Here is an 18498-nt window from a genome sequence, read left to right as displayed (position 1 = left end):
TAAACCCCTGATGTCCTTAACAAAAAATAATGTTCCAGAGCCTTTGCAGCTGGAAACCCAACATCTCTTAGCTTTAAAAGAATTGAGGGGCAGCTAGGTGGCACTGTGGATAGAGCACCAGCTCTGGAGTCAGGAGGATCTGAGTTCAAATCCGGCCTCAGACACTTAACACTTACTAGCTGTGTGAACCTGGGCAAATCATTTAACCCCAGTTGCCTCACCAAAAAAAAAAAAAAAAGAATTGAAACAGGCCCTATTATCAACACCTACCCTAGGCCTCCCAGATTACAGTAAGCCCTTCACTCTCTTTGTGCATAAGCAAAGAGGGGTGGCTTCTGGAGTTCTGACTCAATCATTGGGGCCCACCCAATACCCCATAGCTTACTATTCAACCCAAGTGGACTCAGTAGCAGCAGGAGCCCCGCCTTGCCTGAGGGCCATGGCTACAACAGCTATTTTAGTGGAAAAAGTATCTGATTTGGTCCTAGATTTCTCTGACAATATAATGTCCTCACAAAGCAGAGGCCCTTTTACTACACCATAGAACACGAGCCTTTTCAGATCAAAGGCTGGCTAAGTATGAAGTAGCCCTGTTAGGTAATGAGAATATCACTCAAACATTGTACAGTCTTTAATCTAGCAACACTGCTCCCTAACTTACCACTCTTGGGGGAGCCGTTGCATGACTGTGCTTCTTTAGTTGATATGGCTGAGAAACCCCATGATGATCTTTTGGATAAACCTTTAGAGAACCCTGATATTGTCCTCTATATGGATGGTTCTTCATTTATGAAAGATGGGACCTGTTTCACTGGGGCTGCTGTAGTTTCTGATTATGATACTATCTGGGCAGCTTCTCTGCCTTCCCATTTTAGTGAGCAAGCAGCTGAACTTGTGGCTCTCACACAAGCCTGTAACATAGCCAAAGATTAGAGTGCCACCATTTTTACTGACTCAAAATATTCGTTCAGTATATGCCACACTATGGGCATGCTTTGGCTACAGAGGGGCTTTCTAACATCCTCGGGCAAAGCTATTGCTAAAGGAGACCTTATCAAGGACCTCCTATCTGCCCTGAAACTTCCCTCTGCTCTAGCCATTGTACATTGTCCTGCCCACACAGGGAATAATGATCCTGTTTCAAAGGGGAATGCGCGAGCTGATTCTGCAGCCAAGCTTGCTGCTTTAGAAGCTCCTGAACACGTATTTAACCTCTCACCTTCTGAGGATGTTCCTCTCACCTTCTGATGATTCAGAAGTGGAAAAATGGAGAAAGAAATTTAAGGCAAAACAGATCAATGGTGTCTGGGTGTCTCCAGAAGTTAACCACTTCTCCCCTGGAAATTCTATCAACAGGTATGCCTCTCTATTCACAGAAAAAGCCATTTTGGCACAGAAGAAATTGTGGACTCAGTTAAGAAGGCCTGGATAGCACCAGGTGTGACTAACACAGCATCTCAAATCTGCTCGAGCTGCTCCACATGTCAATCTTATAATCAACATGCTTTCAAGGCTAAAGCTTATGGAGGGCAACCTTTAGCATATACACCCTTTGAGCATCTACAAATTGACTATATCACAATGCCTAAGGCAGGAAGTTATAAGTTTTGCCTTGTTATAGTTGATCAACTCACTCAGTGGGTAGAGGCATTTCCCAGCCCCAGCTGCCTTTGTTGCCAAGTCTCTCCTTAAAGAGATAGTTTCTCACTTTGGCCCACCAGCCCGCACTGATTCTGACAAAAATTTTACTGATTCTGTTCTATCCCAAATCTACTCTTTCTTGGGAGTAACACCAAAATTCCACACACCCTACCACCCACAAAGCTCAGGCCAGGTGGAACGTATGAATAAAGAGCTTAAGAGCATGATTGGCAAATTATGTACTGAAACCCATTTGAAACAGCCTGATGTTCTGCCATTGGCATTATTCTATCTATGCAGTCGACCAAAAAGAGAACTACATATATCTCCTTAGGAGATGCTTTTTGGTCACCCTCCTATCCAGGCTAAAACTTTTTCACCAGTTTATATATCACTGGTGGGAGGTGATACTTCTATTGCCTCCTATATACAGGAATTACAAACTAGGCTACGTGAACTTCATGAGGCAGGAGTTGCTGTACAACCTGGTCCTTTAGATTTTTCCCTGCATGATTTAAGTCCTGGAGACAATGTATATATTAAGAATTTTCAGCAAACCAGTTGGACCCAGCCCGCTTGGGAGGGACCTTTTCAGGTATTATTGACAACTCCTACTGCTATTAAAATTAGAGAAAAAGAATCTTGGATTCATTGTTCCCATGTAAAGCCTGCATCATTTATAGGTAAAGAAATTCCAAATAAAGCCCTAATAATTTGCTAAAGAGCAAAGAACCCTAACAAAGCCCAGAGGCAATAATAGGCAGTTCCAATTTGAAAACCCTACCACTAAATTGCAAGCCCTGGGACTCAAACTCTGTAAGGTGTCAGGAGATGGAAATTGTCTTTTTAGAGCCCTTGGAGACCAGTTAGAAGGTCATTCTAGAAACCATCTCAAACACAGACAAGAAACTACTGATTGTATGCTCAATCATAAAGACTTTGAGTCTTTTAGAGAGGATGATATTCCCTTTGAAAAATGCATTGCCAACTTAAAAAAAAAAAGGGGACATTTGGAAACAATGATATGATTGAAGCCTTTGCAAAACATAACCAGCTGAATGTAATCATTCATCAGTTGAATGAACCCCTATGGCAAATTCATGGTACAGAAAAAGCCAGTGCTAAAGAACTCCATATGTTCTACCATAAAGAACATTATGACAGGGGAAGCTAGGTGGCACAGTGGATAGAGCACCAGCCCTGGAGTCAGGAGGACCTGAGTTCAAATCCAGCATCAGACACTTAATTACTAGCTGTGTGACCCTAGGCAAGTCACTTAACCCTAATTGCCTCACGAAAAAAAATTTTTTTGTTTTGTTTTTTTGCAGGGCCGTGGGGGTTAAGTGACTTGCCCAGGGTCACACAGCTAGTAAGTGTAAAGTGTCTGAGGCCGGATTTGAACTCAGGTACTTCTGAATCCAGGGCCGGCGCTATATCCACTGTACCACCTAGCTGCCCACAAAAAAAAAAAAAAATTTAATAATAAAAAAAGTTTTTTTTAGATAACATTATGACAGGGAAGCTAGATGGCGCAGTGGATAGAGCACTGGCTCTGGAGTCAGGAGTACCTGAGTTCAAATCCGACCTCAGACACTTAACACTTACTAGCTGCGTGACCCTGAGCAAGTCACTTAACCCCAACTGCCTCACTTAAAAAAATAATAATAATAACATTATGACACCATTAGAAGAATCAATGATAATTCGGAAACCCTTGACACTTTGGCATGCAGAGAATTGGAGAACCAGTTAAAATAATGTGGTGTACCCAAAACTCTAGCAATATAATAACTTACCTTTAACAAGCTTTTCCTTCTACAGGTAAACCACTAAAGCACAGGACCTTGCTTTCTGGCCTCCTTCAACCTCCCTCACCCCTTCCCTTCCTTAACCCTTATTCCTTAAAACCATCCTTTTTTGTTTTTGAAAGGCATTGAAAAGGCCTGGAATTCACCACATACTTAAGTTTCCTCATGAACACAAAAGGGTACTTAGCAAACTTTTTGCCTTTTTTTGTTTTTATTTTTGTTTTGTTTTTGACTTTTGTTTCTTTTTAACTGAATTTTGTAAACTGAATGAATTTCAAAGACATTTCTAGTATATACCATTCAACTCTTGATGACTTCAAGAATCTATTACCTTGATTGGACTAAGGGTAATACAATCATTACAACTAAGGATATAGGTGGGGCCATTGGGCCTCAGAAGCTGAAGCTATCACAAATTTTTTTTTGAAAGAACAATGGGTTTAATGAGTCTGTTTATGGGATGTTTAAAAAAACAACAAAGGGTTATTGAATCCTATTGCTTGGTTTGCAAGGAAATCAATGAACAGTCTTGATTATCACCTCAAGTATCTGTTATTGTCATACTAGATACAGAATTCATGTACAAGATGATGTGGTTTTACTTGCTAAAAGATTATGTAATAATGTCTAATATCATTTACATTCATTTATCATTTATATGTCATTGTGACTGTATACTCTGGGTATGGTTTGGAATTATTGTATATATCACAAGTATACCCTCAGTTATGCAGCATAACATGCATTTTTACCATCATATTATCTTTAGTGAAATTAATATGAGATTTATGAATTATGGAAACTTACCATTTCAGAGACTAATTGCTCTTACAATGAGCTTGAAAGGCCCTGGAGAGAATATATGTACAACAGGAGGAGAGACAGGTACATGTAAGATGCCCTGATGAAGGCTGAGAGAACAGCCAAATAAGGAAGCATAAGTACCATTACCACTATATAAGAGGTGAAGAAACTGAAGCTTGGCAGTGAAGTGACTTACTCAAGAACACACAAGAAGTTTAAAAAAAAAAAAAAGATGAGGACTCAAAAGTGCAGTGCTCTTTCTAACAATGATAGAAATACAAATTTTTGTCCTATATTAGGAAGGTTTCTTATAAATTGGAAACATCTAAAAGTGGATAACCATTTGTTCCAAGGATACTGTACATGGAGATTCTTATTCAGGTATAGGTTGAAATAAATGACCTTTAAGGTTCCTTCCAACTCTGAAATCATCACCCTTCATCTTTCGCTATTTTAACTTTGTGTGTGTGTATTTTTCTGGAATGACCAGAGTAGTTAAAGAGTCGCTATTACTGGGGGTTTGGAAAAGATGATTGTTATTCACTTATAGAAACAAATTACAGAGAGCCCAAGTCTAGATCAGCTTTCCTTTACTACTTCTAATTCCAAGAAATAGATAGTTAGCACACAAATTCAGGTATATTAATTTTTTCATTTTAAATATGCGATTTGAAAAGGTTTGTTGTATTCTTAATTGTGATCTTGTTGTTGCTACCAAATTAATAAATCACAAGGCATTCCAATTTTACACTGGAAATCAATAGGAAAATTGAGTCACTTAGTAGAAAATTCTCTTGACATCAAATTTAGCTGGAATGCAACAAAATCTGAGATAACTAAAATTAAGCAGACTAATGGAAGTACTTAAAAATAAGACCTTGTCACCCATAGCTTATGAAGTTCTATGTATACACAAGAAAATATTGCCCCCTTTTCACATTCCACAACTTAACTATTGTAACAATCACTATTCTAAGCCTAATTCTAGAATTCCCTTTCTGAGAAAACTATTTTTGCCCTTAAAGAACTGTATTCTTTTTTCTGTTGTGGCTGCTGTTGAGGCTACAATCGCACCGCTGTCATGGCCATCCGCTACCCCACAGCTGTGGGCCTCAGCAAGGGCCACAAAGTTACCAAAAATGTTTCGAAGTTACAATGCGCTTAACCAAACATACCAAGTTTGTGAGAGATATGATCCAGGAGGTGTGTGGGTTTGCCCCTTATGAAAGGCAGGCCATGGAATTGATAAAAGTCTCCAAGGATAAGCGAGCCCCAAAATTCATCAAAAAGGGGGGGGGGGCAGCTAGGTGGCACAGTGGATAGAGCACCGGCCCTGGAGTCAGGAGGACCTGAGTTCAAATCCGGCCTCAGACACTTGACACTTACTAGCTGTGTGACCCTGGGCAAGTCACTTAACCCCAATTGCCTCACCAAAAAAAAAAATTTTTTTTTTTAAAGGGTGGGAACCCACATCCAAGCAAAGAGGAAGAGAGGAGCTCAGCAACGTCCTGGCTCCCCTGAGGAAGGCCCCTGCCAAGAAGGACTAAACCGGACCCTGCCTGCCTTTCCCAATTACCCAATAAAGATTTAACAAACAAACAAAAAACCCGTATTCTTTTACCCTATGAAAACACTATATTTTTAAAAGCTAGTTATTATTATTGCTCCCTGGTTCATCCAACCAAAGAATGCTAGAATTCCAGAAGTGGGAAATGACAGTAGAAAAATATTCCTACATTACACATTTTGGTAATGACACAAATGAACAAATAACTGTTGATCAATATTAAATTATACGCAAATTAAACCATTTATTTTTATAAGACGGGACCCTCCAAAATAACATATAACACAGCACCTACAATTTCACACATGCAAATATAGTTAGATGTGAAGTTCAACAAGAGTTTAAAAGAGTCTTTCTAGGGGCAGCTAGGTGGTGCAGTGGATAGAGCACCGGCCCTGGAGTCAGTAGTACCTGAGTTCAAATCTAGCTGTGTGACCCTGGGCAAGTCACTTAACCCCAATTGCCTCACTAAAAAAAAAAAAAAAAGTCTTTCTAGAAATAACAACTTTAAAATATAAATTTCAGGCTTCACAACCCACCCAGCCATCCACCTAGCCACTTCCTCCTTGTCACTCTTCCCACCAGGAAAAGGGCCTCTGGAGAGTGAATTCACTCAGCCCAGGAACTCTGCTCTGGGCAGAGAGATACCCAGATTAGTGAGTATGCAGACATTCAAAATAGCCCACTATATGGAGCTCTCACTCACCCTTTTTTACCTTTTGTTTCTGGTTTAATAGTCAAATCAATACAACTTTATTGTAATTGTTCTTGTATTGGGCATGTCAATTGGCTACTCACTCTATGGTTCAACCCATCTATGACTCCTCCAGATATCACATTCCCTAAGCCTCCACCACTAGTAAAGTGTGTATGTGTGTACATGTGTATGTATATACTGATTCCCTCAGTAGAATGTAAGTTCCTTGAGGGCAGAGACTGTCTCCCTTTTATATTTGTATCTTCAAGTCAGCATGTGTTTATTAACTTCTTACTATGTACTAATAATAAGCACAGCATTTAAAAACCTGGATTCACAAGGAAAGTCAAAAAACACTCTTCATCCCCTCAAAGGAATATGTGTAATTTGGATGAAAATCAAATCAAACCAAGAAGAATGAATCAGAGAGGTGGGAGGAATAGTATCAAAACAACAAGTATTTATTAAGTTCCTATTAAGTACAAGGCTTTGTGCTAATTCCTGGAGACAGAAAGGTTAAAATTGGCATTATGCAAACTATATACAAATAAGATATATATAATAAGATAAACTGTAGTTAGGGTAGTGGCTGGAACACTGGGTCTAGAGTCAGGAAGACCTTTTAAATCCAGTCTCAGACATACTAACTGTGTGATCTCAGCAAGTCACTTAACCTTTTTGCCTGTTTCATCAAAAAAAAAAAAAAAAAAAAAGGTGGGGATTAAAACAGCACCTACTCAGGGCGGCTAGGTGGTGCAGTGGATAAAGCGCCCGCCCTGGATTCAGGGGTACCTGAGTTCAAATCAGGCCTCAGATATTTGACACGCACTAGCTGTGTGACCTTGGACAAGTCACTTAACCCCCATTATCCCATTAAAAAAAAAAAACCCCAACACCTACTCACAAGACTGTTGTGAGGATCAATTGAGAGAATATCTTTAACGGACTTATTTGTGTCTGGCACATAGTAGGAGCTATATAAATGCTCATTTCCTTCCCCTTCCTCCTAAATCTGGAGGTAATCTCAGAGGGAAAGTACCAGCAGTTTCACAAAACCCTAGAGAGGGTGACTGACAACGTCAAAGGCTGTAGAGAGGTCAAGAAGGATAAGGATCAATAAAATGCCATTCGATTTGGCAATTAAGAGATCAGTAGTAACTTTGAAATGGACAGTTTCAGTAGAAGAGGTTGGAAAACCAGAGTTCCAGTCCTTAGCACAGTGGTGCCTGTCACATTATAATCACTAATAAATGCCTTTTCATTCATACTTTCAAATTTGAAAACTGGTTTGTAGGGCAAAGAGCCTCCTCTCGAAATTACCACAAGGTGTTTCACCTTTGAAATTTTACAAATTGATACTAAAATTAGGACAAATAAATGTACTTCCTGATAAAAATATTTAATGGCTCTTTTCTTATAACAAAATCTGCTAGATATCTACAGATATGACCATCAATTTTATTACCATTTATTACATTATGCAACAGCTTATATTTTAAGATGTTACAGTTTTTAAAAGACATTATTAAAGTTAGTGCTTCTTTCACCAAACAGCATTCAGGTTAAGACTATAACCCATTTTTTTTTGGCCAAACATCTCAAAATGGTATTGATTATAGAAAAGTTGATAGATTATAACAAGAATGTATGGTTTTGGACCTAGTCAAAATAGAACTTGTTCTAGACAGACTGTCCAAGGATGATTGAGAATCCAAATTATGATACAGATCTAGATAGAACTTGTTCTAGATATCAATGGTGATCAAGAGTCCAAATTATGAAACAGATCTAGGTAGAATTTGTTCTAAATAGACTGTCCAACTGACCAGTGCAGTCCAAATTATGAGAGTTATCCAACAATAAAATGACCTTGAATTTACTCCTAAATTCACAGGGTCATAGATTTTTAGCTGGAAAGGGCCAGAAAGATCACCTAGTCCAACCCCTTCATTTTACAAATGAAGAAAAGGAAATTCAGAGTAATTAAGTGATTTGCCCAAGGTCACAGATATAAAAAATGGCAAAGCCAGGATTATTAATCCTCATTATCATGATGAGGAGGAAGAGGAGAGCATTTATGGATAGTAGTTCTAACATTTTACATGTTATCACTTTTGATTTTCACAATAATCTTGGAAGTACTATTATCTCCACCCTTTTCACCACACAAATCTATTTATCTATTCCTGTATTTCACTTAAGTTCCAAACTTAAGAAAAATCCAACTTCCAAAAATTAATCAAGAGACAGTTTGATATAATAGTGTCAGGTCCCAGAATCAGGCCTGGGTTCAAGGTCTGTGACATATTAGCAGTGTAAGTCACTTTACCTCTAAGTGGTCCAGGCAAATTTAATAAACTATCTGCTCATCTGCATCAGTTGAGTTTCCACAAAGAGAGCTCAATGAAATCCTAAGTTCCTTCTCACGTCCCTACCCTCAAAAAAAAAAAAAAATAATAAAGAATCTTAATTTCTTTAGGTGACCAGATCCCCACAAACCCCAATTCCCAAGGATTTAGGATTCAGAGTCACACTACTCAGGAAAATCAATTCCAACCTCAATTTCACTTTTTAAAATCTAACAGGAGACCGTTTTCTATAGAAGCTCCAGGTCAGCTAACTAAAGCTTGGATGAACCTAAACACCAGTTCTCATGCCCCTATAGCCAACAGAACGTTCCCTTCAGTCCTTTTAATTACCTAGCGAGAGCCAGAATCATTTTTTCCAAAACGACAAAAACTAGAAAAACAAAAACAAAAACCTGAAGTGGTAAGTATGTAAACCCTGGAGACAAACCTGGAGCTGAATGGGGGGGGGATAGCCAAGAAGTTAGCCGAAATCGAATTTTAGAGCTCCCTCTGAAAGGTAATGAGGGAGATTATGAAACCTTGGGAAACGAGGGAGAAAAAAAAGCAGACGAAGAGCGATATGGGGAGATTGCGGAGTCCGGCCCAGCCACCCTCCGGGCTAAAGTCCGGCCCCACGTCTCGGAGAACGCGCCCGGGCCCCCCGCCGTGCGGCCGATCGCCTCCCCTCACACTCGTCTCCCCCGCCTCGGGAACCTCCGCTCCGCTCTCGGCCCCTCCGCCGGGCCTGCCGGCCTCCCTCGTCAGCGCCTTCACCTCCTCCTCCTCTTCCCCAGAGCCCACCATTAGGCCTCGGTCCGTCCCTGAGGCGTCCGTTCCGGTCCGTCCTCTTCCCGGGCCCCCTCCCCCCCACCCCCGGGCTCTCCCCCGGTCCCCGGCGCAGTCGGTCCGCTCGCAAACGAGACCCCCCGCCCGCCAGCCCACCTCCCCCCACACCCACCTCTTTCCCTCACACTTCCCGGGTGGCTTAATGGAGGCGACGGCTCTGAGGAGAAATCACCTTCACTCAGACGATCGCCGCAGCCACCGCGAGCCGCCGAGATAGCGGCCCCGGGTTCATCCCTTCTCCCCGCCATCAGGTACTCACCCCAGGGCGCGCTAACTCGGGACCGACCCCAGTCTCAGGCGCTGTCTCCGCCGCCACCACTTCATTCAGCAAAAGGCACCACCGCGTTCCTTCCGGCCCAGTCGCGTCGTCCTCTTGCGCCTGCGCGCAGCGCCCCCTTCTGACTAGGGACAGGAAGAACCATAGAGCATCACGGCGCTGGCGGGGGCGGGGGGGAGGGGGGGGAGGTGAACTCAGCCAGCGACGCGGTAGAGAGGATTTCACTCTCCTCCCCCTCCTCATCGCATCTTCGCCCATCTCTTTCCCCTCCCCATGAATATAGACTCCACCTTCTGGCCGGAGGACCAAAGGAATAAGAGTACAGGTAGAAAGCCCCAGAAGTTCCTTACATCTGTGTTTGAAGGAGGAGGGGAAAAGGAAGAGGGATGGGGGAGGGAACAGGGGGGAGAGAATAGGGAGGAGGGAGGGCAGGGAAAACTTGAGAAAGCTAAAGCTTTGGGGCGATTGAAACAACCCATTCTACCCACTCGACCTTTTCCTTCTTTAATTTGAGGCAAGTCACATCCCTTCTCTATGCCTCAGTTTCCTCACCTATAAAATGATGGGTTTGGGGGGGGCAGCTAGGTGGTGCAGTGGATAAAGCACTGGCCCTGAATTCAGGAGGACCTGAGTTCAAATCCAGCCTCAGACACTTGACATTTACTAGCTGTGTGACCCTGGGCAAGTCACTTTACCCCTACTGCCCCACCAAAAAAAAAAAAAAAGAATGGGTTTGAACCTTCCAGCTCTAAAATTCTATAGTTTTCCTAAGATTCTATAAAATTGGTCAGTCAGACACAAAGTTTCATTCATTCAACAGACATTTATTTAGAGCCTGAGGACCAGGAAGACCTGAATAAAAGTCCCACTTCAGACATATATTGGCTCTCTGAACCTGGGCGGATCATTTTATCTCAGTGTCCAGGGCCAAGAAAATGCCAACCTGCACTGGTAGAGAGTTTCTTCATTAAAGAAGTACCCTAACTGTGCATACCCTTTGACCCAGTAATACCACTACTAGGTCTGTATCCCAAAGAGATCATAAAAAAGGGAAAAGGACCCACATGTACAAAAATATTTATAACAGCTCTCTTTGTGGTGACAAAGAATTGGAAATCAAGGGGATGCCCATCAATTGGGGAATGTCTAAATAAGTTGTGGTATATGCATGTAATGAAATACTATTGTGCTATAAGAAAGGAGGAGCAGGAGGATTTTGGAGAAACCTGAAAAGACTTAAGTGGACTGATGCTGAGTGAAGTGAGCAGAACCAAGAGAACATTGTATACAGTGACAGCAACACTGTGTGATGATCAACTGTGATAGACGGCTCTTCTCAGCAATACAATGATCCAAGACATTCCAAAGAACTCATGATTGAAAATGTTCTTCACATCCAGAAAAAATAACTGTGGATTCTGAATGTGCAGATTGAACCATACTGTATCTACTTTTGTTTTTGTTTTTTTCTTTTTTGAGGTTTTCCCCTTTTGTTCTGATTCTTTTTTCACAACATGACTAATGCAGAAATATGTTTAATGTAATTGTACACATATATATATATATATATATATCAGATTGCTTACTGTCTTGGGGAGGGGAGAGGGAAGGGAAGGAGAGAGAAAAATTTGAAACTTAAAATCTTATGAAAACAAAACAAACCAAACAAAAAAAAAGTAGTTCCCTAGACCAGTGAAATCAGAGGTCCGGTACCTATTCCACCTTGTGGGAGTTGTAGTGGATAGAAGCCCTGACATGGAGTCAAGGAAGGCCTGGATTCAAGTCCTACCTTTGACACCTAATGGCTGGGTAAACCAGGGGCAAGTCAGTTTATACCTCTCAGGGTCCCAGGCCACTCTCTAAAACTGTTTAAATTGTAGATAAGACTGGAGGCAGAGCCAAGATGGCAGAGAAGCCAGAAAGTTGCCTGAGCTCTCCCGAGTTGCCCTCAAAAACAACATTAAATCAAGCCTCTAAATGGATTCTGAAAATACAGAACCTACAAAAAGAGAGAGACAACAGTCTTCCAACTTGAGATTATTTAGAAGACTTCAGGAAATGTCGGTCTCACTTGGGCAAAAGGGGAGTTCAGTGCAGCGTGGAGGGTATCTGGGCAAGTCAGTAGGAGGCTCTTGGCCACAGAAAAGACCAGCAACCCAGGTCCCTTGGTCCTGGTGATGTGGGCTGGAATTAGGGGTCAAATTGATTGTGAGTCATCCCAAAAGAATTACAAGACTCAGTGACTCAGTTTCCCAAGTTTTATTGCAATACTGTGGGTAACCCCTGGAGAGAACCAGAAGAGTGGAAAGGTATCTCTCAAATAGTGAAAGAAAAGACAGTTATATTTATAGTATGGATAAATTGATTATCAGTCTCATTATAATAATCTCCACCTTTGGGAGGTACAGGGGAGGGCTTATACTAATTTGGAGTTCTTGGGGTCCTAAACCAACCCCTAAGGCAGGTACCTTTTTCAGTGGAGGTGTGTTTTGGGGGTTTACATGTCATAAGGTAAATGGGGGGGGGGGAGGGGAGGCAACTAGGTGGCGCAGTGGATAAAGCACTGACCCTGGATTCAGAAGGACCTGAGTTCAAATCCAGCTTCAGACACTTGACACTAGCTGTGTGACCCTGGGCAAGTCACTTAACCCTCATTGCCCCTCAAAAACCAAAAACAAAGCCAAAAAAAACCCAACCAAAAACAAAACAAAACAAAACACCCCCCCAAAAAACAAAAATAAGGTGAATCTGGGGACAAATTTGGCCTTTTCTCCACATGTCTCTTTCTGATTCCCATGGCTAGTTTCAAAACACCTTCATTTTTCATTTATTTCTAGTCTAAGTTTCTATAGCCTGTCATTTCCTTTATTGTTATAGTTTCAGGTCTTCATGGCCTCTTTTCCTCTGTTCCATTATGGGTACTGATTTCTGTGGGTAAGAGAATCTAGTATCCTGACTTGTAAGTTATCCATTAACTGGGGTCTAACTCCCTTTTGGAGCTAATATCTGAATTAAAGCTTGGGTCTTAGGTTTTTTTATTAACCCTTTTTTGCCTCCTACATCACTGGCTCAGAAGGATGGTGGCGCAGCAGGCCAGTTGTGAGACCCGCCAGCCCCGGCTGAGAAGGCAAACTGCCAGTTAAAGAACCACCCACAGGAGAGGTGCAACTTGGTCAAGCCATCCCAGCACAGGGAACAAGCCCAGGATAGTAAGGAATCCAAAAGCCACAGAGGCCTTAGAGCAGAAAGCCAGTGACCAGGCCCCTATCCCTGAGCACAAGAAGCTTGCAACAGTAGCCCCTGTGCCCCAGGAGTAGACCTCAACTTTATAAGTTTAAAAATAGACTACAATATGAATAAGAAACAGGAAAGGATCCTTACCATTGACAGCTTCTATGGAGACAGGGAAGACCAAAACACAAACTCAGATACGTACAATCCTGTCAAAATGCCTACATATTAAGCCTCAAGGGAGAAGATGAATTGGTCTCAACAAAAAACCTTCTTGGAAGAGCTCAAAAAGACTTTTAGGGGCAGCTAGGTGGTGCAGTGGATAGAGCACCAGCCCTGGAGTCAGGAGTACCTGAGTTCAAATCCGGCCTCAGACACATAACACTTACTAGCTGTGTGACCCTGGGCAAGTCACTTAACCCCCATTGTCCCACAAAAAAAAAAGAACCACTGTAAAAGTTAATATTGTAGCCAGATTCCATAATTATTATGTGAAGGAGAAAATACTACAAGCAGTCAGAAAGAAACAATTTAAATATCATGGAGCCACAGTCAGGATTACACAAGACCTGGCAGCTTCAACATTAAAGGATTGGAAGGGTTGGAATATGATATTCCAGAAGGCAAAGGAGCTTAGATTACAACTAAGAATCAACTACCCAACAAAACTGATCTTTCTCTTTCAGGGGAAAAGATGGACATTCAATGAAATAGGGGACCTCCAAGGTTTCCTGAAGAAAAGACCATAACTGAACAGAAAATTTGATCTTCAAAGACAAGACTCAAGAGAAGTATAAAAAGGCAAACAGGGGAGAAAAAGTTATTCAATAAGTTTAAACTATTTACATCCCTATGAGGGAAGATAATACTTTTAACTTTTGAGATCTGTATCTCTATTAGGGTATAGTTACTAAATTGACTTTGATGTGATGATATAAAGAAACAAGGGGCAGAATAAAAGGAGAATGGGAGAGGAGAGGTAAGGGGAGGTGGAATGGAGTTACATCATATGAAGAGGCACAAAAAACCCTATTACAATAAAGGGAAAGGGCGGGGGAGGGGGGCGGGCACTGTTTCAATCTTACTCATCAGATTTGGTTCAAAGAGGAAATAATATATACACCATTTTGGGTAAAGAAACAGCTTATTCTTTAAGGAAGTAAAATGGTAAGGAGGAAGGAAAGGATGGAAGTGATAAAAGGGAGAGCAGATTTAGAGAGGCAGTGGTCAGAAGCAAAACACTGTTGAGGGAGGAATTAGGGTGAAAGAAGAAAAAAAGAGTACAAAGGAGAAAAGAGGATGGAGAGAAATACACAGTAATCATAACTGTGCTTGTGAATGGGATGAGCTCTCCCATAAAACAGAAACAAACAGCACTGGATTAAAAAGTAGAATCCTACAATATGTTGTTTACAAGAAATACATTTGAAGCAGAGAGATACACACAGAGTAAAAATAAAAGGTTGGAGCAGAATATATTATTCTTCAGCTGAAGTAAAAAAAAAAACCCAAACAGGGGTAGCAATCCTTATCTCAGACAAAGCAAAAGCAAAAATAGATCTAATTAAAAGAGATAAGGAAGGAAACTACATCTTGCTAAAAGGCACCATAGATAATGAAGTAATATCAATACAAAACCTATATGCACCAAGTGGTATAGCATGCAAATTCTTAGAGAAGTTAAATGAGTTACAAGAGGAAATGGACAGCAAAACTATACTAGTGGGGGATCTTAACCTTTCCCCCTCATTACTAGATAAATCTAACCACAAAATAAATAAGAAAGAAGTTAAAGAAGTGAATAGAATTGATGTAGGAATTGATTGTGAGGTGTCCCAAAGAATTACACAACTCAGTACTCCGTTTCTAAATTTATTAAAAGACTGCATGGCCACAGGGAGAACACCAGGGAGAAAGATGTCTCGTTTAGGGAATGAAAATGATTATATTTATAGTGAAAAGTATAGATTATTTCTTCATTATGTTATTCTCCTCCTTGTGGGAGGTTCATCTCCTATTTTGGAATTCTTGGGGTCCTAAGACATCCCCCAAGGTGGGTATCTTTTTCCCTAGGGGTGTCTTTTGGGGGTTTAAATGTCATAAGGTGAACGTAAAGACACATTTAGTCCTTCTTGTGCATGTTCCTAAAACCTGTTTAAACTTGTCAGACCCCAAGGGTTTCTCTTTTGAGTATATCTCTTTGTTTTAAGGTCTGGTTTCTATGTACAGTTTCTGTTTCCTGTCATCCAGGAATGCCAGTTTAAACATTCCAGTTATTAATGGTCCCTGGCTACTGTTTCCTTAGGCTTCTATTGATATTGTTTGTTGATAAGAACTAGAACCCTCTGGTTACCATCTGTGGCATATCCAGATTGCAAAGTGAATTGGTCGTAATGTTTATGCAGTATTATCTCAGTGAGTAAGGGGACCAGGTCTACACCCTGAAGAAAACAGTCCCTGCAGGACAACAGACCTGTTCTGCTCACCCTGCCAGATTTTCCCCAGATGACAAGTACTCAAGACATCTATAACTATCAAGAAGAGATTCAAGGTTCTCATGACCCAACAAGCATGATTGGTCCTCTGAGTTACCAACAAAGCAAGCAATGGTAACCACCAAGGACTCTGGCCCAAGAACTTTTTTCTATATCTAGCAGACCTCTTTCAGGAAGAGTTCAAATTTTTGATTCTCTTAATCCATTCTCACAACTTTGAATTACTCTCTTTGTACATGATAGCAATCAACCTAAAATGAAAAAGACTAAAGTTGTCATATCTTTTCAATCAGTGCTGTAGGCTATTAAAGCTGAAATGATTTAGAGATCTAGTTTCTTTTTTAATTGGGGGAAGGAGGGTCTTGTTTGAATTGATGAGAGGAATTTCCTACAAGGTTAGAGTTTGAGAAAGATGAGAACCCCTACTTAAATTCTAATCATTATTAATCCATTACAATTCTATAAGGAGTATTGATTATTGGCAAGTTATTTAAATATATTCATCTAGTAATACACTTATATTTAATCAGTTATCTAATAATAGGTATAAGAATAAGCAATGTAGGGGCAGCTAGGTGGCGCAGTGGATAGAGTACCGGCCCTGGAGTCAGGAGGACCTGAGTTCAAATCTGGCCTCAAACACTTACTAGCTGTGTGACCCTGGGCAAGTCACTTACTTAACCCTAATTGCCTCACCAAAAAAAAAAAAAGAATAAGCAATGTATCATTCCATATTTTGTATAAGCTATATAGGAATATAGATTCTAATAGGAGGGCCCCACAATAAGCCTAAAATGTAAAAGTAATACCCACTACTTGTTTACCAGCTATGGAGCTAACTTGTGTAACTACAGGAATGCTGACACAGATGTCTCCACCCTGTTTTGCCCAAATTCCATGACCAAGTCAAGCATGGGTGCCATGGTAACAGAAACCCCCCAGGTATGTTCTTGGACCATCTCTTCTTTCCTATCCTAAAGAGGCATGTGACCATCTAGTCAGTGGAAACACCCCCTGTTTCACCCATCCCATGACCCTGTTGACATACCATTTTACTTATTATAGCCTGTCATATATCAACCAATGGAATTCTATCTTTTGTATAGGTGTTTAAGAATGTTCAGGTAAAGGGGGCAGCTAGGTGGTGTAGTGGATAAAGCACTGGCCTTGGATTCAGGAGGACCTGAGTTCAAATCCAGCCTCAGACACTTGACATGTACAAGCTGTGTGACCCTGGGCAAGTCATTTAACCCTCATTGCCCCTCAAAAAAAATGTCCAGGCAAAGAATCTGGTATTAAATCTTATAAAAATAAGGCACTGGAGGGGCAGCTAGATGGCGCAGTGGTTAAAGCACCGGCCCTGAATTCAGGAGTACCTGAGTTCAAATCCGGCCTCAGACACTTGACACTTACTAGCTATGTGACCCTGGGCAAGTCACTTAACCCCCATTGCCTGCAAAAAAATAAAATAAAATAAAATAAGGCACTGGAAGGAGGGGTATCTCAGACCATCAGGAAGATCTGGGATCTACTTTATTAGAGGGGGCCAGGTTCCCTTAATAAAGTGTTTTGACTTGGAGCTCTGCCTCAATTTCTTTTTTTGGTCAGCTGGGGTAATTTTTATCCCCACAAGTTCTTGGGGCAGGAGGCCTCTCTTAACAGTGTGGATTCTAAGGGGAACACTATGCTTTCTTTTTCTGCTGTTTTGTTTTTGTTTTGCAGGGCAATGGGGGTTAAGTAACTTGCCCAGGGTCACACAGCTATTACGTGTCAAGTGTCTGAGGCTGGATTTGAACTCAGGTCCTCCTGAATCCAGGGCTGGTGCTTTATCCACTGCACCACCTAGCTGCCCCCAACACTATGCTTTCTTTTCTTTTTTCTTTTTTTTTTTTCAGTGTTTCCTATGTTAATTTTTTTAATTATAAAAGTATTTTATTATTTTCCAGTTACATGTAAAGATAGTTTTCAACATTTGGGTTTTTTTGGGGGTTTTTTTGTTTTTTTATGGGGCAATGGGGTTAAGTGACTTGCCCAGGGTCACACAGCCAGTAAGTGTCAAGTGTCTGAGGCCGGATTTGAACTCAGGAACTCCTGAATCCAGGGCCAGTGCTTTATCCACTGCGCCACCTAGCCGCCCCCCAACATTTGTTTTTATAAGATTTCTAGTTTCAAAGTTTTCTCCCTCCCTCTCCTCCCTCCCCCCCTCCCCAAGACAGCAAGTAATCTGATATAGGTTATATATGTACAATAACCTTAAACATATTTCTGCATTAGTCATATTATAAGAGAAGAATCAGAGAAAAAAATGGAAAACCTCAAAAAAAGAAAAACAACAGCACCAAAAACAAAAGAAATAGTATGGTTTAATCTGCATCCACACTCCACAGTTCTTTTTTTTTTCTGGATTTGGAGAGTCTTTTCCATCATGAGTCCTTTGGAACTATCTTGTACAGTTGTATTGCTGAGAAGAATCAAGTCTATCTATCAAAGTTGATCAACACAATGTTGCTGATACTGTGTACAATGTTCTCATGGTTCTGCTCGTCTCACTCATTGGTTCATGCAAGTCCTTCCAGGTTTCTCTGAAGTCCTCCTGTTCATCATTTCTTTGGTTTTGTTACTGGTTTTGTTTTTGTTTTTTGTTTTTTTGTGAGGCAATTGGGGTTAAGTGACCTGCCCAGGGTTACACAGCTAGTGTTAAGTGACTGGGACAGATTTGAACTCAGGTCCTCCTGACTCCAGGGCTGGTGCTCTATCCACTGTACCACCTAGCCGCCCCCTGCT

The 18498-nt window shown here is 41.1% G+C and overlaps 1 protein-coding gene across 1 annotated transcript in view; it reads right to left on the bottom strand.

Annotated features, from left to right (window-relative positions):
• Positions 1-10102, bottom strand: part of RNF216 (ring finger protein 216) — a 201513-nt gene extending 191411 nt beyond the window's left edge. The window contains exon 1 of the mRNA XM_043964404.1: positions 9971-10102. The gene's annotated coding sequence lies outside the window, so the exon portion shown is untranslated. The remainder of the gene's footprint in view (positions 1-9970) is intronic.
• Between the last annotated feature and the right edge of the window lie 8396 nt (positions 10103-18498).

The sequence above is a fragment of the Dromiciops gliroides genome, chromosome 1, assembly GCF_019393635.1.
Source record: "Dromiciops gliroides isolate mDroGli1 chromosome 1, mDroGli1.pri, whole genome shotgun sequence".
NCBI classification, from domain to species: Eukaryota; Metazoa; Chordata; class Mammalia; order Microbiotheria; family Microbiotheriidae; genus Dromiciops; species Dromiciops gliroides.
This window is presented reverse-complemented; position numbering and strand designations above follow the sequence as displayed.